Consider the following 22,545-nt stretch of genomic DNA (forward strand, 5'->3'; position numbering starts at 1 on the left):
AGGATGTTCGCCACACGGAGCAAAGTCTCATCTGGCAGAGAGATCTCAAAGTCTACTGAGGTTGAGCAAGGACAGGAAACCAGGTGAAATGCCCAAATAAAGCTATGTCTGGCAGTGCAGCGTGGCTGCGTGAGTGTCATTGGAGCACCGTGTGTGAAGAGAACTCGTTATGGGAGAAAGCAAGTACTAGATTAGGAAACTAAGAGTCTCACTTTGTTTAATTTTATGTTACAGTAACATACACATATGTCTACACAGCCAAGTGCATGAAAGCATACATTCACATCTACTATCTAATATGCCAGGTCCTCTGGTGTCACCTACAGAAATGTGCAGCTGGGCTGGGCTCTCTTATAGCTCTGCCCTCTGCATTAGAAGATGCTTGCCAGGACCCCCTGGCCTCTTCCTGCTTGAAACCAGCAGCACTACCCCAGTCATGACGACCACAAAGGTGTCTAACAGTGAGCGTGGCAGCACACGGCTGCAGCAGCACTTGGGAGGCACGAGCAGGAGGATCATGAGTTTGAGGGAAAGTTCCAGACAAGCTTAGAGTAAGTGAGATTATGTGCACTAAAAAAAAAAAGTCCAAGTCTCCAGATATGATTTAGGGCCCCGTTGGATCAAAACTGTTTCTGGTTGAGGAGCCCTGGCCCTTGCAATGGATTCATGCAAAAGTAAAACACTGACTTTCTCTCAGTAGTGACATCACTAGCTTCTCCCCCATCCCTAAATATTTCAATAAGGGAATTCTCGGGGCTAGAGAGATGTCTCAGTAATTAAAAGCAACTACTTTCTTCCAGAGGACCCATATTGGATTCCCAGCACCCACACAGCAGCTCACAACTGGATTTGACTCCAGTCCCAGGGGGATCTAATGCCCTCTTCTGGCCTCTGTGGGTACTGCATACACTCTGTACACAAACACACACCGCAGACAAGACACTTCTACACATCAAATAAAAATAGGTAAATGTCATACACACACAAAAAAAATTAAAATAGAGAGTTATAAGTTGAGCATGGTGGCACATGTCTTTAATCACAGAACAAAGAAGGTGGAGGCAGACAGATCTCTGTGAGTCCGAGGCCAGCCTGGTCTACAAAGCTAGTTCCAGGACAGCCAGGGATTCACACAGAGAAACCCTGTCTCAAAATCAAATAAAATATAAAAATACAGAGTTATAAAATGTAAAAGTGACATAAAACATAAAAAATGACAGCAAATAAGGCTTGGCTGGTGGCTAGCCCATCCTCAACACTTTACTATCCTTGCTCTGGCAGGCATATGTTCAGCCCTTCCTGATGGTTACCAACCCCTGTTATTTCTGAGGCACTCTGGCACCAGGTGCCTTCCCTGACATACTTTAGCAAGTATATCATTAAATTGAACCCACTGTGTTTGTGGGGACAGAAGGGACGTGCCCCGTCACAGCTTGAGTTTGACTTCATGAGAATGGAGCTAGACCTTGGACCTGCAGAACTGTAAAACAATAAGCTTGTGTGGCTTTAAGGCCCTGGATGTTGGTGATTTGTTCTAGCAGCCACGGGAAGTAAATAAAAGGCTTCCTCAACTGGGGTGAGACTCTCAGGCCATCTGTATACTCAACATGGGAACATAAGGACAGCAAGTCTAAGTTCTAAATACTTGTGTTTTTCCAAAAGCCCAACATAATCTGACTATAAAACCACAGTAAATATGTACTGTGCAGAGAGAAGGAAAAAAATAGGACAAGCAGACTGGTTTGAAAGCTTTTCTTTCTTCTTCTTCTTCTTCTTCTTCTTCTTCTTCTTCTTCTTCTTCTTCTTCTCCTCCTCTTCCTCCTCCCTCCTCCTCCTCCTCCTCCTCCTCCTTCTTCTCCTTCTTCTTCTCCTTCTCCTTCTTCTTCTCCTTCTTCTTCTCCTTCTTCTTCTTCTTCTTCTTCTTCTTCTTCTTCTTCTTCTTCTCCTTCTTCTTCTCCTTCTTCTTCTCCTCCTCCTCCTCCTCTTCTTCTCCTTCTCCTTCTTCTTCTTCCTCTTCCTCTTCTTCTTCTTCTTTTAACATGACAGCTACTTGTGTCTAGCAAATATGCCAAAAGGCTTCTTTGTATGCACTTGCAGGTCTTCCCGGTCCACAAGCATTCACTCACTGTGTGTCTAGCTGTGCAAAGCCTGTTAACAGTTTCCTGCCCTTGGTGTGCAGGTTGAGTAGGAATGGACAGAAGTAGATAGTTCTATGGGGGGTGGTGAGGGTGAGGCTGGGGAGACCATGGCGGCCCATAGGAAGGACAATGCATCTGAGTTTACATTGGGTCCTAGGAGCCAGCCGGATTCATTGACCTCCCCCCAAAATAAAGTGTCAGTGTAAACCGGTGATGACAATGTGCAGGGTAGATGTATCCAGGCAGAGGCACACCCGTCCATAAGATGGGAGTGTGAACCTCTAGTCAGAACATGCCAGAAGGGAGAGCATAGAGAGGGTTAGGGCAAGCTTCCAGGTAGCCCAGCCAAGAGAGTGGGCAGAGGGGAAGGAGCCCCTAGAGAAGAGACAGGAAACAAGAGACGCAGTGTTCTAAAAGCCTTTATAACAGGACACCCAAGACAGATGAGAGTGGAGCCAGGACCTGGTGGTGAAGCCCAGGGGATGGATGAACGCTTGGAGCCTGACTGGTACCACATGAAGGTCATACGGGACCTTGGTCAGAGTCCTTCAAATGCCAGGTTCTGGTGAAAATCAGATTAATGGTAAAGAATGAACCTGGCCACTGGCTATTTTCTCACCTCAAACACAGAGGAAGCTACATTCTTTTCTGTTTTTCTTAATCCCTGTCTTCTTTCCATTATTGGTTCTTCTGAAATCTCTTATCCCCTCTGTCTAGTACCATCAGCCCACCTTCCCAACTTGCTGATCATCTTCTCATCCATGCATTCTCCTAACCACGCATCTTTCCACCCATCCTTCCATCCTTCTATCCATCGATCATCCTCTCATCCTTCTTTCTATCTCCCATTCATCCTTCCATCATCCACCCATCCTCTTCCATATCTCCATACCATCCATCCATCTTCCCAACTCCCCATCCTCTCACCCATCCATCTCTCAGTCATCCATCTATATATCTACCAGTCATCCATCCATCCATCCATCCATCCATCCATCCATCCATCCAATCTTCCAAGCCTCATATCACTTCACCCATAATCTCCATCCCTTATTTTCTTCAGAATTATTTAGCTAGCCTCGAATTCACCAAGTGTATTTCCTATAAAGCTTTCTTTGTTCATTGCCTCCATCACAACCTGTAATTTAGTAATTTTGTTTTGCATCTGAAAGCAATCTACCCTGTTTTCTAGACAGCTCCCTTTTGATGCCACATCCTCTCAAACCTACTGGGAATACCAATTAGAGAATAGAAGCCTTCCATGTAGTTATTAAAATCTACTTGATACTAGAGGCAAACTAGGCAGATCAATGAAACAATATGCATCCAGAATTAGACCACACAGATCTGTAGATAACAGAGGAAAGGCGCAGCAGCCACAAATGTCACTAGAGGGCTGGCTGTCTTTGGAAAGGGAAGGTGGGGGAGATGGGAAACAAACTTCTTTTATGTCTTCTGCCAAAAGGTCATATATGCATTGAAATTTAAATATTAAAAAAAAATAAAATTACAGCTGGGCATAGTGGCACATGCCTTTAATCCCAGCCCTTGTGAGGCAAAAGCAGGCAGATCACTGTGAGTTCAAGGCTAGCCTGGTCTACAAAGTGAGTCCAGGACAGCCAAGGCAACACAGAGAAACCCTGTCTCGAAAAACCAAAAGTAAATTAAAATAAAATTACAAAAGAAATTACGAGGTGTGTGCAAGACAGAGAGAGAGAGAGAGAGAAAGAGAGAGAGAGAGAGACCTTTCCCAGTCAAGACTCCAAATCCAAAGACATAATAATTCAAAAAAACAAAAAAACAAAAAAAACACCTTCTGTTTAGAAAAAAAACTTTTCGCCCACAGAAAGTCAAAAAGCAAATAGGAAGAAATTTACAGCACATATTACAAAGAGCTAATGTGTATATATATAAAGAACTATCAATAAAGAAATTCAACTTAATAAATCTTTGAAAATTTCCCACCTCTCTTGTGACCATTTTTACTTGCCAGAATAGAAATCAAGTCATCTGGCAACGCCAAATGTAGGGACTCTCCAGGACCTCACACTCTTTCTAGCTGCCGGGCAGTCTCAGCAAGGGCCCAGCCAGAAATGGGCTGCTATTCTAGCTACATAAAAAGCCTGCCCCGTAGACTCTTGTTACGCTGCCCTGTTTGCTCTGGCCTGCTTCCTCCTCGCCTTCTCCCCCAACCCCCATTTTTACGCTTCTTAGAGAAGAGTGAAAGGAGAACGCTTCCACCATGTTGTTCAACCGACATGGCAGGCAGGTGGTTGCAGGACCCATCCTCCCCCTCCCATGTTTCTAGGACATCTACATCTCTCTTCCTGGACTTTCCAACCATCTTTACAGATCCCTAACTACTCCCAACCAGCTGGACAAAGAAAGCTAAGTTCGCACACACTGCAAGGCAAACCCCAGAGGCATCATAAGAGTGGGATGGAAATTTAGAGTTAAGTTCCTTCTAGAAGGAGGGTCAGAGGGGGATGGTTTGTGGAGTGGGAACGTGGTTTCAGGGGGAGACTTCCTTCAAGGATGACTCACAGTTCCTGCAGCTACCGGAGGTAACCTTCCTGCGTTGCCTGTTATTATCTAGAATTCGTAGGTTGCTGTACTCCAAATGCCTTGGAGGAATCATTTACAAGGATCATGCCCCACAATGCCTTGGCACCCAACTGGTGGTTGCCATGTCTTTGCAGAAAAGACAGGGGAAAAAAAGAGATCAGAGGCCACACCAGCTGGCACCCTAGGCATGGGGCAGAACCCTACCCCCACCTCACCGCTGGCTTATGACATGGAGAAAAGATGGAAGAGAGTGAAGGAAAAAGGAGAGAAAAGAAAGGAGAGAAAGGGGAAAGAAGTGAGAAGGCAAGCAGGGTATGGTGGGGCATGCCTTTAATCCCAGCACTTGGGAGGCAGAAGCCAGGCGATCTCTGTGAGTTCAAAGTCAGCCTGATCTATGTAGAGAGTTCCAGGCCAGCCAGGGTTCCATAGAGAGACCCTGTCTCAAAAGGGGTGGGGCAGATTGCACCCAGTCACTAATACGGAGCTACTCTTTGCCTCTTTACCTCTACTGACCTGTGAACAGGGATATCACCTACTCAGGGTTTCTAAGTCAGTGCATCAAAAACTAGGGTAAATACTGACTGTCCCCTAAATGCAGAACACAAACACGTCTGCTGAGACATTTGGAGATGTCACTACTGTTGGACACAGGCCACCAAAGCTCCAGTCACACTGAAGCCATGATGGGTCCAGCAATCACTCAGATCTCCCTCTGGTCCTGGCTTCATACTTTGGCAGAATGTTCTGGATTCTCCTTAGCAGTATCTAACTCCATGGAATATCAACCAGCTTCTCAGGGGGACCTAGTTTGTCCCAAACAAACAACAGTCAGGACTTCTTACCTGCTTGCTGTAAAGTCGCATCCAGATCACAACCTTACCTCCCTAAGGGCCAGGAGAATGTCCTACCAGAACATGGTTCCTTGGTCATGGACCATGACCACATCTCAACCACAGAGAAGCGCTGGGCTTGCTTCTTATATGCTTCGGGTATCCTTCATCCTCACCGCAGACCCAGGCAACCTCCTGGGTTCTCTAAACCTTCATCCACATTTTCCTTACCAGCTGAGCTAACACTGGCACCCCTGCCTGGGCCGTGCAGGAGGACTCATTGTCAGCCTGCTTTTCCTTACAATACTTAACAAAAAAAAAAAAAAAAAAAAAAAAAGCCTGTCTGGGCCTTCTTCATTCAACCCTCTTGGGCCAGGTGCACCCATTCTGCGCCCTGCCTTGCCCAGATCCCTGGAGACTGATCACCAGTGGAGAGCCTGGGCTCAACTGCAGCCATGAAGGAGAACCTGCTCTCAGGGTAAGGGATTCCATAGGAGCAGGGCCCAAGCCGAGAGGACAGCGCCTGGCCAAGAAACAAGTGACAGGGCTGGCTGGGGAGCAGGGCGGGGGGGGGGGGGGGGGGGGGGGGTTGGCAAGCAGTGTGAAGAACAGCAGGGAACTGTCCAATGACCAATGACGTAAGTACTATCATTAGCCAAAGGCCCCGCCCCTCCCGCCGAGAGGAAGAGTGACCTCACATACATTCCTTAGAAGAGCCTCAGGGACATTCCTTGCAGGAGCCACTCTCAGGGTAAGGGCATCAGCTAAGACTCCTAGGTGGGCAATACTCACAACAAGCAATAATAAAAGGGGCCCAGGTAGGTACCAGCAACATCCGCCACACTCTAACAGCCACTCCAAACAGCTCTGTCTAAAAGGTGTGCAACTAAGGAACTGAATGCTGTATAAAGCTGGCATTTCTGCCTTCAGTGTGTTTAGCTTTGGGTCAAACTCACTCTAGACTCCGCACAAGCCTGCCAAGCACTCAAGGAGTGTCTGTCTGTCTGCCTCACCCTTCTTCAAGGCTGAAGGCACCAGAAATAAGTCACTGTCCTAAACCTGCACGCTCTGCTCACTGTGGATTCTGGGAATAGCAAAACTACACAGGATAGGCCACCCTGGAAGAGGCAGCCATCAGTGGAAGATGTGTCTTGAAGCAACCACTCTGATCCCCTCAAGTCATGACTACAATAAGAACCAGAACCAAGAGAGTGGTCAGTCTGAGAACAGACCGCTGGATTAGGCAAACATTTGCCGTTACTGGTCTCAGTAAGCGGCATAGTGGGATGGTGCCTGAGCCTAGCCAGGTATGGCTGCAGAGCCAGGTCTTTGCCCCCAAACTCTGGTTACAACACCAACCCCACATCTGGAAATAAACACTCATGGCTTGACTACAGTTAAAAAAAAAAAAAAAAAAAGATGCTCACCTAAGGCAGGCCTTGAGCTTGGAACAGCCAGGTGGTAGGATGGGGACACATCCGCCAATGAAGTCACTGTCACTGACCCACCAAGAAGCCTCCCTCTTCCTTTCCACCAGCCTCTCTCAGCTGGCTCCTCAGAATTAGAGTAAGGCTGCTCAAGTCTGAGAAGTTCACACGCTCAGCTTCCCGTGAGGAGAGCAAAGGCCAGGGCCTCAAGAAGCCCCTGGAGATGACCTGGAGCTGAGAGAGGCCACAATTCCCCTTACCAGAGCCCTGCGGTCGGCTAGGATTCTGTCCTAGCCCTGAGACTGCCTTTCCTATTTGCCCAATGAAAAGGCCCAGGGGGAAAGAAGCAGGCACAGGAAAGAAAAGCAGAGCCCTGGCAGGACAGCCCAGAGGGAGGCAGACGGAAAGTCCCCTTGATGGCTGTAGCTGTTTTCTATTCCTAACCTGTCTTCCTGGGTGTGTGGCAGGAACCAGGCCCTGCCCCGACCCCACCTCAGCAAGCATGAAGGGATAGGGTAGGGCAGTACTCGGGGTGCACAGCCCCCATGGGGCAGGGAACAGGACAGTGAAGGGATTGTTTCAAAAACCCATGATGTCCAGGCCAATGGTCCACAGCACCCTTGGGCACCTCCCCAGGCCAGGCCAGTGTAGAACAATGGTAAGAGCCACTGTGACATCTGACAAAGAGCTGTGCAGACCCAGGACAGCACCAGATCCAGTTCTAAGCGGGAAGGAGTAGGGTTGTCTAAAGGAGAACTGAGTGGCTACTTAGCGTCCTGCCCTGTGACTTCGAGAGAGAAAGGAGACAAGAAAGCATCTCTAGGGAGAGAAGACACTTGGAATCTTGGAGTCACTTCCTGACCCTGCTGGCAATAGGAGCCCAGTCCCCAGGGCCTGTGTCTGCTCAGGATGAGCTTCCAGGCCTTCCCTACACTGCAGTAGCTGGCAGTGCAGGGCCTGCCGAGTGATGAAGACGTGGCTGGCTGTGCTCTGGAGGGCGTGCCCATGGTGCTCTTCCCACCAGTGTTCAAGGAGGCCTTCATTAAAAAAACAAAAACAAACAAAGACAGTGCAGGCCATGGGAGCTGCTTGGCCATCCCCCTGCCTCCTCCTTCTCCGAGCCCTGATAGAGGACTTCTCCTGCGATAACTTCCAGGCTGTGCTGGATGGAATGGATTTGCTGAGTAGCCAGAACGCTCGACCTAGGAGCTGTAAACTACAAATGCTCACTTTGCAGGGTGCCCACCACGAGCTCTGGGAAGCATGGGCTGGAACATAGAATGATGGTTCCTGCTTTCCACAGACCAAACTAGGGGAGAAAAGTTCCGCAAACAGGCTTGAAGCAGCAATTGAAGCTAGTAGCTGAATGTAGCCTCCAGTCCAGCATTCTCAACAAGAACAGCGAATGCTTGCTGGGGTGGCTCAGAAAGAGAAGAGACAAGCCGTGCAGTTGTATGTCTCTACGTGGGTGCTTTGGGGGGAGGAAGGTGTCCACAGAGGCCAGAGAAGTTAATTTGGAACGCTCTGGACCTGGAGTTACTTACAGGGTGCTAGAACTCAGACCCTCTGATAGAGCGGTGTGTGCTTTTTCCCCTCTAGGCCACAAAAATAATCATTACGACAGGGTCTCATCATGTGATATGGGCTGCTTGGAATTCACTTTGTAGACCACACTGGCCCTGAACACATAGATTGGCCAGCTTCCGCCTCTGGAGCATTGAAATTAAAAGGGTGCACAGCCGTGTTTGACTTTAAAAAAAAAAAAAAATCTCTAGGGATCACAATGCCCAGGTGTGCAGGCACAGAGCTGGTGCAAAAACCCCTTCTTGCAAACTAGAAGCAGGAAGTTTGCCCCAGGCTCTGGCCAGATACAAAGGAAGCGCTTGCCAGAGGCCCCAGCTTCCCCTTTTGGGGATAGTCTGTACCTCGTCTCTGCATCCCCACCTCCCTGAGAGCACTTACACAGCGCTCCATATTCTAGTGATAAAGACTAACTAGTCAGGTCACCCCCCAGAGACTCAGCTTTGTTGGAGAGCTGTGACAGAGAGGAGACAGTGCCAGGCCTTATGTGCTTCAGTCCCCTCATAACAGGGCAGGAAGAAGGGCTAATGGCAAACAGGAAACCCCAGCCTTGTTGCACCACTCAACGAAGGAGGCTTGAGCTGTGGGCTGAGGCCCTGCCAAGAGATCTACAGATGACAAGAGATTCCACACAGTAGCTCACAGCTTTGCATGAGTAAATTCAGGTTTTCCACGCTCTGCCTTCATCTAAATGCCTTCATCAATGGAGGGCCAACTTCCTGGCCAGGCTGTGTCCTTTCTGGGACCTGCTTCCTCTCCATTCTTCCTCAGATGACCCCTATCCTTTGCACCCGGCCCCTGAGATCCCTGGCAGCACACAGTACCACAAGGAAGGCTGGGGCTGAGCAGCAAGCAGGAAAAGCTGCACTCTTTGAATTCTTTAAACATTTTAAAATGTGTTTTACTAGGAGAAAGCACCTTGAAGCCGGATGGTGATGATACACACCTTTAATCTCAGCACTTGGGAGGCAGAGGTAGGTGGATCTCTATGAGTTTAAGGCCAGCCTGCTCTACAGAGTGAGTTCCAGGACAGCCCGGGATGTTACACATAGAAACCCTGTCTGAAGAAGAAGAAGAAGAGGAGGAGGAGGAGGGGTGAGGAGGAGGTAGAGGAGGAGGGGGGAGTGCCTTGAAACTGTGAGGGTCAAGATCAGACCTTGAGGTGGGATCATATCAGGAAGTACATATGGGCCATATGTATACAATGCATACATACACATACCAGGCACATCTAGTCTTGAGGAGGAGAGCATTCGAAACATTTTGAATGCTAGAAGAGATAGAATAAAGTGGAAAAGTGGGAGAGTTAGTCAGCAAGGACAGCAAGGGAGCATATGGAGGCAGGCGGTGAGAGACAGCGTGAGACTCTGACTATGAGGGAAATGCTTTGACCCCACACACCACAAAAGAAGAAGTATCAGAGAAGAAATGAAAGGTCCAAGGTGAGGTGACTGTCCCAGGTCCCACGCAGAGCCCAGTGTTCCTGGCGCAGTGACTGGCTGAGATGGTCTCAGGAAGTGGAGACAGTGCAGCCTGGATCCAGCATCAGCCAACGGAGGTTGGGAGTCTTGGGATAAGGGAAGGTGGATGGGAGTGGTCCAGCAAACAGGCTCTAAGAAAGGCAGACCCATAGAGGCAGGCCCAGGGCAGAGTATGGAGGCCCCTCTCCAGGATCTTACCACTGACCCTCGACCATAACAACCTGTCAAGGGAATAAACTACTTTTCTCCATCACTGGCCGCACAGTCTGTCCCCTCCATACTCCTACCCTCAGCAAAAAGCCTCCACTACTGGTAAAGGCACAAATCCTACCCAAGCCACCTCGCTCCCAGGGGGCCACTGGGCAGATACAGAACTGAGCCACATCGGGGCTGGGCTGGGATTCCCCCAACAGTTAGGCCTGCAAAGACCAGCTCCTCCTCCACCACCTGGGCCTCTGACTCAGGCCCTGCATGTTCAGGTCTGAATTCCCCAACACAGCTACTGCAAAAGATCTCAGGAAGTGGATCTGAGGTAACTACCCCAAACACCTGCTTCCTGCTCCACACCAAGCAGGGGCTGGCCGAGTAAATGACTAGAGCCACCCCGAGACACCGAAACAGTCAGGCTGACCAGAAGAGCGGCTTGTTTATAGAGGGACATCCCTCAGGCATCCGAAGGCTGTGGGCCTTTTCAATGGATGTTTATAGGACAAAACTCAAAGGCCCTTCATCTGTAATGAGAAAACAACAGCCATGGTGCATACTAAAATTGGCACAGAAGGAAGTAGAAACTCCATCAGAAAAGGTTGTGTGTGAGTGGATCTGAAAGTACAGGTATGCCCGTACGTTCTTACAGGTGTGTAGGAGAGGGCTGTATTAAGATAGTCATGGCTGTGTGAATGTGTGTAGAGTATTATGGGATGTGAAATGAGGGTGGGGGAGCTGTGTGTGGTGTATATGGGAGCGGTGTCCAAGGGAAATGCGTGTCAGGAGAACATGTCAGTGATTTTCCTTGTCACACCGCAGTCAACACAGAAGCCTTATAACCATGGGATTTCTCTCACCAGCAAGTAGCAGTCAGTTATGCAGTGAACATCCAGTGTCCCCCCTAATCCAGTTCAGTCCTGACACTAGCTATCTGGAGGCAGCATCAGATGTCACAGATTGAGGGCTCAATCTCCTAGACTATCGACCCACCCACCCCCCTCTTCATATGCCAGTCACCTGTGCTTCCTCCGACCAACTGGGTAGCTGCCAGTCACGATCCCACAATCCCTCCTCCAGTTGCGCTAATTTGCAAAGGCAGCTCGGGGATGGACTTACACGCACAGGTTTGCTATAAAGCATATCACAGAGGTCGTAGGAGCCATGCCCTCTGTTGATGTGAAGTCCTGGTAACACTCTAAATCCTATCCTTTCGAGCTTGCAGACCTCCCTACACAGTTATGCCTGAAGCATCAACGACTGTATTGTGAGTGTGATTGAACAAAAAAGGGCAGGCCCAGGGCGGAGTATGGAGGCTCCTGTCAGGAATCTTTGGTCTGGCAGTCACAGCCACCGACCGTCAAACCATAGCAACCTCTCAAGAGAATAAACAGTGCTTGAGCCACGGGTGAGGAAAGCCAGCAAGGCCCTACGTGTCTCAGCCTCGCTGCTCAGCAGCCCCCCTCCCAGGATATGAGGCAGGATCACTCTGGAATAAGAGGAAACAGTGTGATCCACTATCAGACAGGGTGGATGAGAGAGCTCAGACTGGCTCAAGGAAAGCAGTGGTAGGATGCTGGTCCTCGGCCCTATTATATACAGACCCTGTCACGGCTCTGTGAAGCAGGCTCTCTGTTGCCATGCAGAGGGGCCCCTGCCACTGTGTGCATCCTGCAGCCTCGCCGTGAACTAAAATCCAACCATGACAGAAATGTCACAGGATTGGTTTGTCTCAGAGTGATTAGGGGGTACTGGAGAGTCAACACCGAGCCCAGCTTAGTGAAAAGAGGGAAACACTCCCAGCCTGCATTTCTCAAAAGCAAGGGCAATTTTACTAGGGTAGTTCAGAAGTCGTGCCTGGAAAGACAATTGACCTTCCTTCTGGCCCAGTATTTGGACCTACACCCCTCAATCCTCCCTGCCCATCTGTGGCTGGTCTCCCAGATCAGTGGACTTGCCAGCGGCTCCCAGCAGGTAAGGAAGGGCCGCCTCTGGTTTCCTCCCGTGACAGGTTTCTGTGAGGGCCACACGTCCTGTTTACTGCATGGTTTCTAAGTCACTGGCCACACTGAGACTCACCTCTGACTTCACATCCCCTTCCTGAAGGGAACCCCCACGAGGCTTCCTTTTTTGGTGCTATAAGCCGAGAGTCTGAACTTTGTATACTGGGATCTTGGGGTTTCCTCTGCCTCTTACTTGAGACTAGGCTTGAAAACCAAAGGTGAGAATGGCTGACTTTCTTTGTCACCAGAACCCACAGGGTCCTTTAACTAGAGCAATGGTTCTCAACCTGTGGGCCACAACACTTTTGTGGGTTTAATGACCCTTTTTATAGGGGTGGCCCGAGACCATCAGAAACCACGGATGTTAACATTACAATTCATATTACAGTTATGAAGTAGCAATGAAATTATTTTATGGTTGGGGGTCACCACAGCATGAGGAACTGCATTAAAGGGTCACAGCATCTAAGGTTGAGAACCACTGAACTAGAGGGAAAGGCCTGGCAAAATTGCACCCTCCAGGGTGTCAGCCATAACAGGGTGCCATGTTGACCTCTTTTAACATAATGCCCAACCACCCACCCAGGGAAATCCCAGCACCAGAAGGGACTGCACATCTGGAGGGTTCCATAGCATTTCAAGGGGAATCCTCCACAGCATTATAATCACATCTGTTCTGCGGCCCTGCCACCAGCTGACTAGGCCCATGAAAACAGAGCCTCTCCAAGGTCCTCTGAGGCTGTTTTTCATAGAGTCCACTCCACACATCCCTAAGTGCCTGGGACTTGAAGGGCAGGCTCCCACTGGGCAGATAAAAAAGCAGAACCAGGTACAGAGTCTCACAGGCCCAGCAGGACCTCCCTTACCAAGGATCTTAAGGCTTTCATCCTAGAAGATTGCATCCGGGAAAAGCATCCAGACCCATTCAGTGACCCTGGCGTACCCAAGCAGATCCATAGACCTGGCTTCCCAGTCCTGGGCACCACAGCTTCCTGATCACCTTCACCTCAGTTCCAACTCAAAATACACACATAATCGCTGGACCTTTCCCCATACGGCAACCCCAGCTGTCCCTCCACACGCACGGTGGTGATTCTCACCCTCAGTGTCCCCGTGGCTAAGGAGATCCTACACAGAACTTCATAAAGAGGGCGCCTATTATCTGCTGCTTCTCAGGAGAACTTCATGGACCATATCAACCAAAGTCCCCTTGGGCCACAGGCTATACCCATGGGAGGCATTCAGCAAGTCCGGCTCAGCCACAGGGTTTGGGGACACACAAAAGATGCTTAAAACGGAAACGTTGGGACTCCATATTTAATGTAGTTGGTCTTACAACCCATCACTGAATCACTGAATCTCACTCACCACAAGACAGCTCCTGACCCACCCTCCCAAACTCACCACCTACACAGATAGTCATGGCTTGAGATGGCTCAGCAGCAAGGGGCTAAGGCCCAGCAGCCAGCAGCCCATCAAGATCAGCTACCATCAGCTCCCAGGCAGCAGGGCTGTACACCTCTGCTTCAGCCATCTACCTCCCTCCTGCTGGACGGATGGAGATGGAAGCTTGACACCTGTCCCAAGGCAGGGAGAATGGCCAAGGCCCTGTGGCCCTGCGTGAAATGAACCATAAACACCAAATACCACACTTCCCTCACAATGTGTATATTATTTTAAATATACAAATAACACACACATTTTATTTGTTTGTTTTTCAAAATGTAGATAAACAGAAAGTTTAGTAACTATATATAAGAGAATAAGTTTCAAATAATCCCACTTCTATAGGCGCTTCCTAGAATAGTCAAATTCATAAAGACAATCTATAGAGTAGCAGTAACCAGAGACTGGAGAGGATGGAATGGGATTGACTGTTTAGGGGTACACAGTATCTGTTTAGGGGTACACAGTATCTGTTTAGAGTGACAAATATTCTGGAATTATATCGTGGTGATATTCCTATAAGATTGCAGATGGATTTCTCGACACTGAACTTTATACCTAGAAATGATCAAAGGGATACTTTTTATGGTTTTTCAACAGGGCATTAAAAATGTAAAGTTATTACGTGTAGAGGAGGGAAAAGAAGATGAGACTTGAAATCTCCCAAAATTCTGCCACGTAGATACAGGCCATCAGCTCATTGCATCCGGCCTTACAGACACAGATCTAAGTGGATGGCATGTATCACAAGAGTAGTGCCTTGCCCGGTAGCTTCCTTCTTAGAAATGCATAGTATCTGTCCGTGTTTACAGCCTCACATCTGTAACCTTTATTTTTTTGAGGCCACATGATATTCCATACCGTAATTAACTAACTCGAGATTGTAGGCGCTGTAAACAGTGGCTCAAGGGATGTCCCCAAGCACTTGTCCAATTATATCCTTAGTGGAGTGCTGAGTCAGGGGCTCCCTCAGGAACGCTGTCCTGAGCAGAGAGAATAAGGATGTGGAATTCTGTCTTACAAATACTCTGCTCTTCATACGTATCTTTCTTAGGCTCCACTTTGGTTCCTACAAAATTGCACAGTATTCAGAAAGGCTGACTGTCTTTTCCACAGAAGCCATCCTAACTTGCCTTCCCTGGGGACACAGCTTGCGTGGGCCATGAAAGGCAGGCAAATGGGACATAACAAGGCAGGATTATCCTGGCCTACTGCTGTCCACTGAACTCTTATCCAGCAGGGGACCCTAGCACCTATGTGAAGGTGCCCAGGGAAGCATGGTTTGGAAAGCCTTTTGTTGTTCAAGAGTTCAGCCTTGAGTGGACAATTAAACGTTTCCCTAAAATGTAATGGGCCCTTCCTAAACCGACCAAAGGCTAGAAGGGACACACGGATTCACCTCCCTTGCCTTGGAGATGGGGAAGTAAGGCCCAGAAGAACCAGCATAGTAACCCAATAGCCATCTTAGGCCCCAGTACTGTCTCACATGGTGATTCGACCAAGTCAGAGCAGATTTTGAACACCCTCTTTCATCAGTGTATAAAATGGAAAGTGAGATTGCTGGGTCATATCCAGCAGCTCAGCTGCAGCCACAGCGTTCACACAACCCATGTCCTGCCAACTCAGTGTTCAAGGACACCATGCCTATAGTGAAAAGTCAACAAAAACAGAGAGATCTACACTACAGAAACAGGTGAACACCCCAAAGCGAGGTTTGGCCACACCATCCTTCTGAAAGCCAGCTGTCACAATGCTACAGACAATCACTGGTCACAGCCTAGCTATGCACTCCTGAGTTGCTGACCTCTGCTTTCTCACCTAACGGTTTCTCTTTCCAAATCCAGCTCTTTATCTTCCACCATAATAGACACTCCCAGATCTATCACAGCCTCCTTCATGTTAACCAAAGAACCAGAGAATGTTCCCCCCGAAGGCAGAGGCAAGGATCCAAGTTCACGTGGAAGAAGAATGGGGGTGTGAGATGAGAAAGGGAAAGAGTGATGGCTCGTCGCTCACACACACTGGCTGCTCTCTAGACCAAGTTCAATTCCTACCACTTAAATGGCAGTTCGCAACCATCTGTAACTCCAGTTCCAGGGGGATCCAATGACCTCTGCAGGGTACCAAGCATTCACACTGCGCACTGCATATATACAGGCATTTACCTATACTCATACAATAAAAATTAAAATACAGAAGGAAGAGAGACAGAGAGAGAGAGAGAGAGAGAGAGAGAGAGAGAGAGAGAGAGAGACATTCCTGTGGGCTGTTGGAAGAACAGTGTCCCCAAGAAGGAACTTTAGAGACAGCACAGAACATGTTCCAAAGTAATCCCATGGGAATGAGGGAACATGGGTGTACGTGTGTAATTCCCCCCCAATAGTAACTGGTAGAAGCCAAGGACACATAAGGAGGACCCTGACCAGATCTACTACATGACCATGTCCTACAGCTGAAACATGATAGAAATGAAGTCAAACTCCAAACCCATTGCACCTACAGAAAGGAACAGTTCACTAGCCAAACACAACTGAGTGCCAACTATTGGTAAAACCGCATAGAAACGGAATATGCCTGCTTTACCAATCAATTTGGGTTGACACTGCCAAAGAAAGCAGTGTCGGCTGTTAGAGAGGCTGGGGTTTGGAGGTGGTGCTTGGAAGTCACCAAATGCTCTTCACTCTCTGGTCCAGCCAGAGTTGCAGGAGTCCACAGGAGCCCCAAACAACTGCTTCAAGTTGTGCTTGTAGGCTCTGGCGCCTTCATCCAGGGAGGCTCAGCAGACCCACTCAATGGACTCTAAGCATGCCCATGCTTACTACCTACTGCTCCATCTGCCTCCTCCACAGCCATATCCTCTGTGGACACCCATAAGCAGACTGGTGGTCACAGGCTTAAGAGGGGAGCTTACCCCTCCTCAGGGATTTCTGGGAGTTAGTGGGGCAGTGGTGGTTCATGCCTTTAGTCTTTTTTTTTTTTTTTTTTCAACCAGTCAGTCACCTTTATGCCTTTAGTCTTTAATCCCAAAGACAAAGGAAGATGAATCTCTATGAGTTTGAGGCCAGTCTGGTCTACAGAGCGGGTTCCAGGACAGCCAGGGCTACACAGAGAAACCCTGTCTCAAAAAAAAAAAATCACTTTGGAATCATGGATGTGTTTATATGTGACAGTGTGTCACTAGAATAATAGTAAGAAATGGCATGAAAACTGCTGCCCTGACATTATAAACACAGCTGGGGCAGCTCGCAGCACCTAAGACTTGCAATCAGAGACAAGACATTTTCTACTGCAAGCACACAAAACTTGAGCAGTTTTTCACTGGAGGCTTGGGTAGGCCCTAAGGCTGTTCTTAGTACCCACCTCAGACTTTCCTCAGGACTCTGGCAGCCACACTAAGCACTGCTTACCTCGGTCTCCTCCCAAGCTGTGAGGACACTTCCTGTCTAAGAATCCCAAAGAGGGCTAAAAGTGACAATCAGCTCAGGTTCTCCTGTGATTGGACAGTGAGACTCATTTCTGGCAAGCCCCAGAGTCCAGCCCAAAGGAAAAGCAGAAGTCCTAAAAGAACACCCTTGGGTACACCTCTAGCTGGGATCCTTAACCATCCCTAAGTAGCTCACTCACAGGGCCAGACTAGAAGCCTAGCTCCGAGGCTCCAGGAAAGAAGTCAGCGTGAAATCACTGGGCCTCTGAGATGTCGCAGATGGACCTGAACACCAGAGTGAGGAGCAGACCTGGCCCATTGCACTGATGCTGGCATGGGGATCTTAGATACCCTGGTCTCCTTTCAGCTGGGAGTCTCAAGGCTACCCCTCATCGCTTGTGCTTGGTCCCCCCAGCGTGGGTGTTTCTGGAGCAGCCCACCTCTGCTTTTCTATGTGTTACAACCGGACTGGTGTGGCTTCCCATGACACCAACCCCCCAACACAGGCAAATACTACCAGTCCACACCCCCAGGTGGCCAGGCAGACTGTACACAGTTCCCTCTCTCTCTTGACAAACTAAGGTGGTCTCTCACTCTGCCATGATATGATACTCCTCTGTACCTTCCTGGACCCCCGCTGAGTTGCCGCAGGAATCCCAGGAATCCGGCTTTAGTCCAAAGCAGGAAATGGCCCCCACTCAACAGCCCTACTCTAGGGTCTCGAAGCTCAAATGGGCACTACTCATGAAGATACCATGGTTAGTTCCCAAAGACAGAAAGGAAGGGAGAAAAAAAAGGGACACTCTTCTCAAACCCAGCACAGCTTAGCTACAGAAGTTTCTTTAATCCTCAAATCACCTGTAGGAAAAGCTTCCACTTAACAAAATGTGGGCTGAAAGTATGACAAATCAGCCGGGCACTCAGGGAGGCAGAAGCAGGCAGATCTCTGTGAATCCGAGGCCAGCCTGGTCTACAAAGCAAGTACAGGACAGCCAAGGCTACACAGAGAAACCCTGTCTCAAAAAAACAAAAAAACAAAAAAACAAAAACAAAAACAAACAAAACAAACAAAAAACAGGTTTGACAAATTAACCTCAGATTCTTCCTTTACATGCTTTTTAAAAAGATCCCCTGGCTGAATTTGCCCGTTGTATCTGAGGTCTGTGATTCTAATTCTTTCTTCCTACCGCCCAGGACCAATTACGGCAGGGACAGAGCCTGATCTGACAAATGGTCATTTGTCCATCGCTTCCTCATGCAGGAATCCTCCACTTATGGAGTGTTTATGGTAATCCTGGCCTCTGCTCTAGGGGAGAAGCGTTTCTAACCCCCTGGTTTCCAGACCTTCGGGACTAAAGCACAGGCAGCGCGTTGAGAAGCCTCGTGCTGAGCCTGCCACTCAAGCACAGCGGTGATGTGACCGGTGCAGATCTGTTCCTGTCGGGACACCACCACTCTGCTATCTGCAGGGCTCTTTCAGGGACAGAGCTGAGGGCAGAGTACGTACTCTAGATGCGCAAGTGGCTTTTTGAAAGCACCTGCTTGGCTCGGCCTCCAGCGACCTCAGGCACCACCAGCTCTTGAGGCGACTCGAAACCCAAGAGGGGGAAGTGCGCCAGGCAACGCGCCCTCTGGAACTCTGAAGGCCTGAGGGGGATTTGACACAGGGTCCGCTCCCAGGGAGCCAGAGGGCGCACTACAGTCCGACCCTCCCCTTAGCTACCCAGGCCTGCACCTGCTATCCGGCACCACTTCGCCAGGGAGCTCGGGACACCCTGCTCTGGGGAGGGGGCCAATTTCCTGCCACTGCACTTGGTGTCGACCTCAGGAAAGACCTCAAGGGGTCAGAGCCACAAGATGACCTCCAAGCCACAACTTTCTGCCCGGAGAAAGCGAGTGGGCAGTGGCGCTCGCCTCCGCTGTTCCTAAGGCAGCCCTCACACCTAGGACCGCGTTGTGGCTTGGGAGAGGGTAGCGAGCAGATGCAGAGAAGATTCAAGGGCAGGACCAGGCGGGGCAAGGGCCGCTGAGGGAAAACTTTGGGCTGGGAAGAGACAGGACAGCCGGCGCCCGCACCTTGCGCCCACATCCCGCGCCAATACCCGGCTCCGCGCGCCCTGTGTCTTGCCTGCGTCCCGGACCAGCTGCAATCGTGCTCACCGCAGGGGTTGGAAAGTGGGGGCGCCGCTGCGGGGGTGGGGGTGCTCCAGCGTGCTTGGCCGGCGATCCGTGGGACCCGCTCGCTTGGGCCGGGCGGGGCGGCGACAGCGGGGTTGAGGGCGGGCGCCCCGCCCACCTGGCCCCTCCGCCCCGCCTCCCCAAGCTCTGCCTTTTATCCGCCGATCCCTGACCAACCCACCCGTCACCCTTGTAGTTCTCCTCTCCCCACCCCTCTTCTCTTGCCTTTCTTCCCTCCTCACCCTCCCTCCTCTCTAGGGGGCGGAGCTTCTCCCCTCCCTTCAAGACAGACAATGCTGTGGCTTCGCATCTCCTCCTCCTTTTAGCCACCCTACTCCTCGCCAGCTCGCGCGTTTCTTCCCGGCGGGCCAGAGTGAAAGAGGAGGGGGCGGAGAGCATGGGTGGAGGGGGTAAGGTGGCGTCTCTCACCCCATCACTCCTGCCCTCTCCAAGCAGCGGGGAGATTTGGCCCAGGCTCTTAGGCTCGCCTGGCACTGTGACAGTCACTCCCAGGGAGCAGCCCGCCTAGAGAATGCAGATTTCCTAGCAGAGGATGTGCAGTTGGTGGAGTGGGGTGGTGTTTCTTTCAACACCCGGGCTTGTGCTCAAAAGGCTTTGAGCCGCTAAGTGGGCCCCTTCGACTTCGCAGGCCAGCAAACGTGACAGCAATGTGAAGGAAGTCAAGTTTCTTTGTCCACCCCTCACCTCCTCCTCTTCTCCATCTTTAAACCTCGGGGGAAACTCGAATGCATAAGAGAGAGAACCCAGCTGTGGATTCTGTAACCTCTCACCAAAGATCTTCGCCTAAACACCACCCCCATCCCCCGACCTTGCAGTCTGTCCCAAAATCAAAAGGAAAGTGAACCAACCTAACAGTTAAAGAAAGGGCGACCCAGCTCCAAAGTGCCAACTAGTGCATCCCGCCTGCCTGGAAGCCAGATATTCCCTACTAAACTCATTGTTTGGATCTTGGAATGTGTCTCCCATAGAAACAATGTTATAAACGGCGATTCGTTCCCAGACCAGGCACAAATTCGCTGAGCCCAAAGCACAGCTGTGGGGTGGTGCTGGAAACTTCCCACAATACTGAACAAGAACGCTACTGATCAGCTTTTTCTACTGTGAAAAAGGCGCGGGGCGGGGGGAGGAGATTAATGCAATCGAGTTCTTTCCCCTTGTGCTATAAACACAAACCTGGTCCACTAATTTCTCTCTCTGGAGCAACTACTATATATTAGGTAAGCTGCTTTCCGTGGCAAGTACCAGGACCTCAGGAAAAATGTGCTCTGAGGATATGAGTGCCTCTCAGGTTAGAACTGCAGGGAAAGCTGAATAAATCTCCAGGAAGCCTTCTCCGAGGTTTCTTTCTTCTTTTCTAACCTGGTCTTCCATGACCTCAGAAACAGGACAAAGGGCAGCCTTGACTCCTAACAGCAGGGCTCTGGCTTTGCTGTTCAAGAAGGCTATGTGGTACTTCTAGAACCCGCCCCCCCCCCCAAGTTTCTACCCCAGTCTCTCAGGAGAGCCGCTTACTGGCTCATGTTGAGTCAAATGGCCATCTTATAACCAATCATCTGGCTTCCTACCAGATTGGGGTACACTCCTATTGCCAGAAATACCGATTCTCGACCCTGTTAAATCCAAATCTGCCAGGCCTGGTGGCAAACACTGGTAATTCCAGTGCTCGGGAGGCTGAGACATGAAGACTGTGAATTTAAGGTCGTCCTGTGCTACATAGTGAGACCTTTAAAAAAAAAAAAAAAAAAAAAAAAAAACCCGGAGAACACAGTGAGTGGTGATCTGAGTCACTGGGAAACACCTTTCTAATGGTCTGTTTTCCTTTCCCCATTTTGAAGCAGCGGGAGCGAAGACTAGGCCCTTGTCCTTTCAGAGAAAACAGAGATGATGTGTCCAGGCTGTTTCTCAATAGGAAACACATTGACTTTTGCCTTTCAACATCGAAGACTTCCACATGCATGGACAGGGGAGGCTCACTGCCTAGGGAGGCCGCAGAGGAGTGTTGTCTAAAAGAAACTGTCCAGTAAAAATGGTATCAAATACTGGGGCGGCAGGCCTGGGTTCCTCACGCGAGGTGTGGTATGAGTTTAAAAATTTCTAGTAGCTATGTTAAAAGTAGTTGGCAGAAAGCCAGGCATGGTAGCACTCCCTATAATCCCAGCATTTGGAAGACTAAGGAAAGAGAACAGTGAACTCAAGGCCAGCCCAGGGTACAGTGAAACTTTTGTCTTGGAAGTGGTGATGGTAGAGAAGGCAGGGTAAAACAAAATAGGTAAAATTAAGGTTTATAATATTTCTGTTTAGCCTGGTATGTCCAAAACATAATTTTAACATGTAATCAATATAAAGGATTAAGCTGATCATGGTGGCCCAAGCCTTTAATCCCAGCACTTGGGAGGCAGAGACAGAATCTCTGTGAGTTCAAGGCCAGCCTACTTGACATATTGAGTTCCAGGACAGCCAGGTCAACATAATGAGGACCTGTCTCAAAAAAAAAAAAACAAAAACAAAAAAAATACATAAATGAATCTTAAATACATAATAATATAAATAAATTATTCAAGAAAATATAAAGTATTTTACATTTGATCCTTATACTAAGGATGAAATGGATGCGTGTTTATACATAATTCAGATGCTACATTTTCATTTTAAAAAATTCAATCTAGGTAGGCGTGATGGCACACGCCTTTAATCCCAGCACTCAGGAGGCAAAGGCAGGAGAATCAATGTGAGGTTGAGGCCAGCCTGGTCTACAAAGGGAGCCTAGGACAGCCAGGGCTACACAGAGAAACCCTGTCTCGGAAAAAGAAATGTTCAATCTGATGCATGTAACAACAATTAATAAAAAGCGGGCCACAATTTGAGAGTAAGAAATTATGTGTGAGGATTAGTATGGAGGAAATCAAAGGAGGAAATGGTATAATTATATAACCTCAAAAAAATTAAAGAAGAAAAATTCTCAATCTATAGTTACATATTTTTAAAGTTCTAGTTTGAAAACTAGACTCACATCCCCAAGTGGGTCAAATATTCCTCAAACTTACTAAGTAATTGCATAGAGAAGCATTATCTAATTTGTTTGTTTGTTTTTGTTTTTGTTTTTGTTTTTTGAGGCAGGGTTTCTCTGTGTAGCCTTGGCCATCTTGAACTCACTTTATAGACCAGGCTGGCCTTAAACTCACAGAGATCTACCTGCCTCTGCCTCCCAAGTGCTGAGATTAAAGGCGTGGGCCACCACCTCCCAGAT

At 49.1% G+C, this 22,545-nt stretch overlaps 1 protein-coding gene across 2 annotated transcripts in view; it reads right to left on the reverse strand.

The window, feature by feature from the left end:
• The window catches only part of Rassf2 (Ras association domain family member 2), a 35,976-nt gene extending 16,567 nt beyond the window's left edge, over positions 1-19,409 (reverse strand). The window contains exon 1 of one of the 2 annotated variants that reach the window (XM_051144670.1): positions 19,228-19,403. The gene's annotated coding sequence lies outside the window, so the exon portion shown is untranslated. Of the gene's footprint in view, positions 1-19,227 lie in introns of both variants that reach the window. The other variant, XM_051144669.1, reaches the window with a different exon arrangement.
• Positions 19,410-22,545: the final 3,136 nt, after the last annotated feature.

This window comes from Acomys russatus, chromosome 4 (genome assembly GCF_903995435.1).
Source record: "Acomys russatus chromosome 4, mAcoRus1.1, whole genome shotgun sequence".
Classification (NCBI taxonomy): Eukaryota; Metazoa; Chordata; class Mammalia; order Rodentia; family Muridae; genus Acomys; species Acomys russatus.